Below are 6,042 nucleotides of genomic sequence, written 5' to 3' on the forward strand. Positions count from 1 at the left end.
CCTTTGGAAGAGCAGTCGGGTGCTCTTACCCACTGAGCCATCTCACCAGCCCTAAATTACATTTTTTTTTAAGTTCACGTACCACATGGTTGTTGTCTGGGAAGCTGCTTGAGGTTAGAATTGTGCTATATTGCCATATACAGTTTGTAAAGCTAATATCAGTAACCACTAACATTTCCTTAGCACTTAAGTCAGTAGTTCTCAACCTGTGGGTTGTGACCCCTGGGGTGTGGAATGAACTCTTCACAGGGGTCACCTAAAACCATCGGAAAAACACAGATGTTTACATTGTGATTCATAACAGTAGTAAAATTACAGTTATGACGTAGCAATGAAAATAATTTCATGGCTAGGGGTCACCGCAACATGAGGCACTGCTGTCCAAGGGTCAAAGCATTAGAAAGGTTGAAAACCACTGGTGTGAAGGCTTATTATATTCTAGACACCCAGTTTATTCCTAATTTCCATGGAAAAATTTCTGGGTAGGAATGTTTCTTTTATTTTAGGTTTAGAAAGCTTAATCTGTTCGTAGACAGGTTACGATCAGAGCTCCACTTCTCTGGGTTACCCTTAAAGCTGTTTAATGCCATTAAAGAATTGTTGTTTATGTAGTTCCTAGTCTTCAACCCCTGGAGCCTCTCTGATCATCTCCAGAATCGGACACCAGGAGTGGGGGTGTGGAATATCGTGGGCCTTTTCATTTCACAGCGGAAAGAAAACCGCAAGTGTCTGTTTTTGTCTGTATTCTTTTCTCTCTCTGTTTTTCTTGGCTTTCTTTGTTCGCAGATACTCAAGAGCAAAAATAATTTCTTATATTTCAACTCTTTCCCTCTGTTCCCTGATATAATTGTCATTATGGATGTTTGGTCTTAGCTATGTTTACAAACTTCTGGAGACTCCTCAGGTAACTAGTTAAATTTCAAAACATGAATCCGCTCAAAGGGGCCAATTTGTATGATCATCCTGCGAAGCACATATACACGGGCACATGGGATTTTACATTTCTGTTTTATTTTAAATGATACGTCTGTGTCTGCATGGGTTTGCCCCCACGATTGCAGGGATGCAGGGAAGACCCTCAGAAACCCTGGAACTGGAGTTGTACACGGGCGTGAGTTGCCAGGTAGGAGTGCTGAGGTCCTGATTCAGACCCTCTGGGAAGGCAGCAAGCACCCTCCAGCCACTCAGCCATCTTTCCAGTCCCTACAGACAGATTTTTTAAAAAATAATTTTTACAAGCATTTTTGAGATTATAATATAATATAATTAGTCCTCTCACATGCCTCCTTTCTTTCTTTTTCTTTAATTGTTGATATATATGTGAAATACATATACATATATATACATATATGTATAGATAGATGAAATACATGAACATATATATATATATATTCATAAATATATAAATGCAACATGCTCAGTTTGTGTAATGTTAGTTATATGTCTGCTTCAGGGCATTTGGTATTGGGTAAGCAGTTGGTGTGCCTGTCCCCAGAGAGGACTCCTTCTGCTGCTCCCAGCATCCTTAGTTGCTCATCGTCTTTGTCTAGGGCTGAAGCCTCCTGGGCGTCCCTTCTACTGTAGCGTGTCTACTGGTGCCAATCTTGTTTGGGTCATGTTTAGGCAGCCATGTTGGTGAGAGTGTATGTGTGCACCTTCTGACATTTCTATGAGACACATTCTCACAGCAAAATCTCTATTTCTCTGGTGCTTATAATCCAACCTATACACAGGTTTTTGTTTGTTTGTTTAAGAGAAGAAAACCAAGGCATTTTAACAAATGTACTCTTGGTGGTAACCAAGGTGATTTTCTTTGCTTCCTTGTATGGGTGGGTGGGTGTTTAGGTGCATGTGTGTGTGTGTGTGTGCATGATTATGTGTTGGTGTATGTAGTTATATGTGTATGAGAGTGTGTGTTATGTTGTATGTGTTGTTGTTGTTGTGTGTGTGGCTATGTGTGTGTTGTATCTGTGTGGTTATGTGTGCTCTTGCATGGAAAACCATGCCAGGAGCCCAGAAGGAGAGCCAAAGTCAAAAGCTGCAGGAATCAGATAAAAATGCAGCTCAGATAAAAATGCAGCTCACTCCCTGGAATTGATTTGCCAACTTGTATAACAGTAAAACAAAAGGCCCTGCGAGGGCCTAGGTCATGAATTTTCAGTGGACACTCCAGACCTTGGAGAACTAACTTTGTTTATTCTTAGCTTTCTCATTCCCAAAGGGTCAGGTGTTGAACACGATCCCCAGTAATAATCACATGTTGGAGCCCCGGATTCCAAGGGCTTTGGGGAACAGATTGGCAAGAAAGAGTGGAGAGGAAGCAAAGGAAGGATGTTTGTTTGTAGTAAAGAGACCCTGCCTTAACTTCCTGAACTGAAACCAGTCTAGACTTTTTTTTTCCATTTTACACAATGTCCGAAACAGAATAAATTTATTAAAACCAAATAAACTGGGGGCTGAGTTTTGGCATGGAAAGCCAGACAGGGATAGAGTAAACTGCTTTTGAGTTCAGTCCACAGACTGATTTATAAACCAGTCGTAGATTGAAGCTACTTTGGCCTTAACTGAACTGAAATTATTTTCACGATTAGAGGACAACGGAGCAGCCGAGGATCTGACCCCGGTCAAGGACTCATGGGGCCATCCATTCAGCTCTGCTTTTCCTTCAGCCTTCAAAACTCAGAACATTAGTATGAAACTTTCAGGTCATTTTCTCATGACTTTCTGTGTAGAGGAAGCTTAGTCCTGGAGAAATTGTCCACCCCTCCCTTCATAGTAGTGGGCGTGAGTAAACATATCACTGAGTTACCAGGGTCTACGGAGGAGAGATCCAGTTCTGTCTCCTAAGCATACAGCAATTGAATATGTGTGCACGGTGTGTGTGGGGGAGGTCGGGGTGAGGGGAGAAGTGAGTAGGTAGGGTCCTGGAGTCCGTTCTCTATGAATTGGAAGATCTGAATTTGCAGATTTCTTGGTTTCTCCCTTCTTGTCCTAAGTGGGTTTAGGGACTTTAGGATCTAGTCAGCAGTGGGAACATGTTTAGGGAGTGCTAGTTCCTGGGAATTTCTGAGCACAAGCCAAAGTCAGCATGCGTTTTTATATTCTGGATGCTTCCCATTGCCCATTTCCTTTTGTCTCCCATGTGGCAGAGAGACGGCTTATTTAGCTCTGTTTTGCCTGGGGGAAGAATGAGGCACAACAGTCGCCCCGAGCTGAGGTTAACGGGAAAGACAGAATTAGAACCCAAATCTCTGTCTTCTTTAAGTTTTCTTTGTGACAGGGCAGGGTGTTTCCCCGTTTTCCTCCATTAAAAGGAATTAGGAAAGTTATTTAGTGAATGAGTACTGAAAGGACCTGTGCTCTCTACTCATCTCTGCAAAAGATGCTTTTAATTCATTTATATAAACACCCGGAGTTAAGTTTTGAGTGAGGTATAGCATGAGAACATAATGACACTTTCGTTGGACTCATTTGTCTTGACTTGTCAAAAAAAAGAAAAAAAAAATCATTCTCCAAGTGAAAAGCACCGTGCCCTGTATCTCTTTGCAGAAGAATTGGGACTAGACCCTTCCCTCACAATAGAAACAACTACCAACTCTAAATGGATTAAAGGCTTAAATGTAAGACCCCAGGCTCTCAAGTTAGTGGAAGAAAACCATATGGGGAGTTCTTTAGGATATTGGTCTAGACAAAAAAAAATTTTTTCTTGCATATGAACTAAAAGAATAAAGAGTAACAACAAACGTTGACAAATAGGATGGCAGTCAGCTAAGACACTTCCTACCATCAAAGGAAACAAAAGAATCGGGAGACAGCAGAGTGGGAGGAAATATCCATTAACTACACATCTACCAAGGAATTAATATCCTGGATTTATAATGAATTTCCAATAACTCAATAGCAAAACAAGCAAAAACTGACGAAATAAGCAAAATACTCTAATTTGAAAGTGGGTTTAAGGGCAAAAGGGTTCAGAGTGGGTCCACTTAAGCTGGATAACCCGAGTTTGATCACTGGAATCCACAAGAGAAAAGAGAACAGTTTCTAAACCGGTGGGCCTGACTGCCACAGGTGCAGCTGCTGTGACACACATTTGCTCATGCATACATCCCCATACATAGAAATAAAAATTTAAGTAGGTTTAAGGACTGAATAGATTATTCAAAGAAAGAAAGAAAGAAAGAAAGAAAGAAAGAAAGAAAGAAAGAAAGAAAGAAAGAAAGAAGGAAGGAAGGAAGGAAGGAAGGAAGAGAAGAGAAGAGAAGAGAAGAGAAGAGAAGAGAAGAGAAGAGAAGAGAAGAGAAGAGAAGAGAAGAGAAGAGAAGAGAAGGAAAAAAGAATTATATGGTCAACAGACATATGGCGAAAAACTACCCAACACTAACCTCAGGGAAACTCGATGCCTCCTCCCCCAGTTAGGATGGAGAGAATGACAGCTTCCAGAGGGCACGGGGATGATGGTGGAAATGGGAGCTGGTGTAGCCATGTGGGAAACAGAGTGGGGACTTCTGGGGAGATGTAAGCAGCATAATTATATGGCCCGGCAATCCCGTTCCCCGGAGCAACCCCAAGGCAGAAGTGAATCAGCCTATAGAAGAGACAGCTGTAGTCTGGTGTTCACTGCAGTACAGCAGTACGGAGTCAACCTTAGTCCATCAGCCATTGGTTAAGCAAAAAATACCCTCTTAAAGCTGAGGGAAAGAAGTCAGGCAGGAGGACAAGCCCCTCACAATCTCACAATCTCCTCACAATCTCACAATCTCACTCACTGGTGGAATTCAAAACACAGTTGGTCTCAAGGACGTTGAGAGCAGAGGCCGATAACACTGGAGGGTCTTTTCAATGCTGGAGGGTCTTTTCTGGTTTTTCAATCTCAGAAACAAGGAATTCTGCTGTCTGTGGCACAGTAGGGTTAATTCCAGTGACAAAAATGTGTTGAGCATCTCAAAATTGCACACACCAGAGAAAACAATCCATGATTAAGGTGATGGACATGATAATGATACATTGATTCAATTTTTATTCTGTTGTTCCCAGAATACATGTGTGTATGTGTGTGTATTTCATATATATCAAAATATCACATTAAATACATATGAATAATTATTGTTAATGAAAATACTCAATCTTTGAGGGTTTATTTTATTCTTATTTTGTTTTGTTCTTATTTTCTAGACAGGGTTTCTCTGAGTAGTCCTGACTATCCTGTGATTAACTCTGTAGACCAGGCTGGCCTTGAATTTACAGAGATCCTTCTGCCTCTGCTTCCCCAGGGCTGGGATTATAGGTGTGCTCCACCACTGCTCAGCATTGGTCATTGACTTGTAATGTCTATCTTCTTGTGACAGATACAGAAGTCTAGAAGTTCTGGCTTGAACTTTGTGATAGCCCCTCTGAGTGCTGAGTGGACGAAAGAACCCCAGTGGGGTCAGTAGCTGCTTGGGAAGAAACTTTATTCCTGGGAGATTTCTCTATTCCCTTGAAATATTTCATTTTCAGACAACTGTGAACTTTAGTCTATCCTCAGAGGTTCAAACTCTCTATAGGAAAGAAAAACAGGACGCTAATCACAAGGGGTTTTGAACATCTTTTGTTTATGGGGTATGTCCCTTCCAGGAACATGTTCAGGAATTTGCAGAGGAACATGAGAGACCGAGATTAGTCCCTCCCTCCGCCCCCTCCCCACAACAGCCTTTGCTGTGGCTTGGACCCAGAGCTGTTCGGTGACTAAGATCTGTGGTTACTAATACATGCCCTTTCCCAAAAATGTTCCTTCTGGGATCCTGTCTGATGGTTATCGCAGCTTCTCATATATATATTCCTCCGGTTTCAAAACAGCACGCATTTCTTTTAATTTTGATCCTAAAACTTCTCTCTCTCTCTTCAGAAATTGGAAACATTGTGCTTAAACCCGACATTTTGAAAGCTAAGCCCTTAGTGAATTAACTTTTTCAAAATGACCACACTAGGAAAGCAAATTGTGATTAAGCTGGGGAGGGATGGCTCTCTCTTTGAGGCTTCCGGGGAGAACCTGAACATTCT

The sequence above is a fragment of the Mus pahari genome, chromosome 2 (genome assembly GCF_900095145.1).
Source record: "Mus pahari chromosome 2, PAHARI_EIJ_v1.1, whole genome shotgun sequence".
In the NCBI taxonomy this organism is placed as follows: domain Eukaryota; kingdom Metazoa; phylum Chordata; class Mammalia; order Rodentia; family Muridae; genus Mus; species Mus pahari.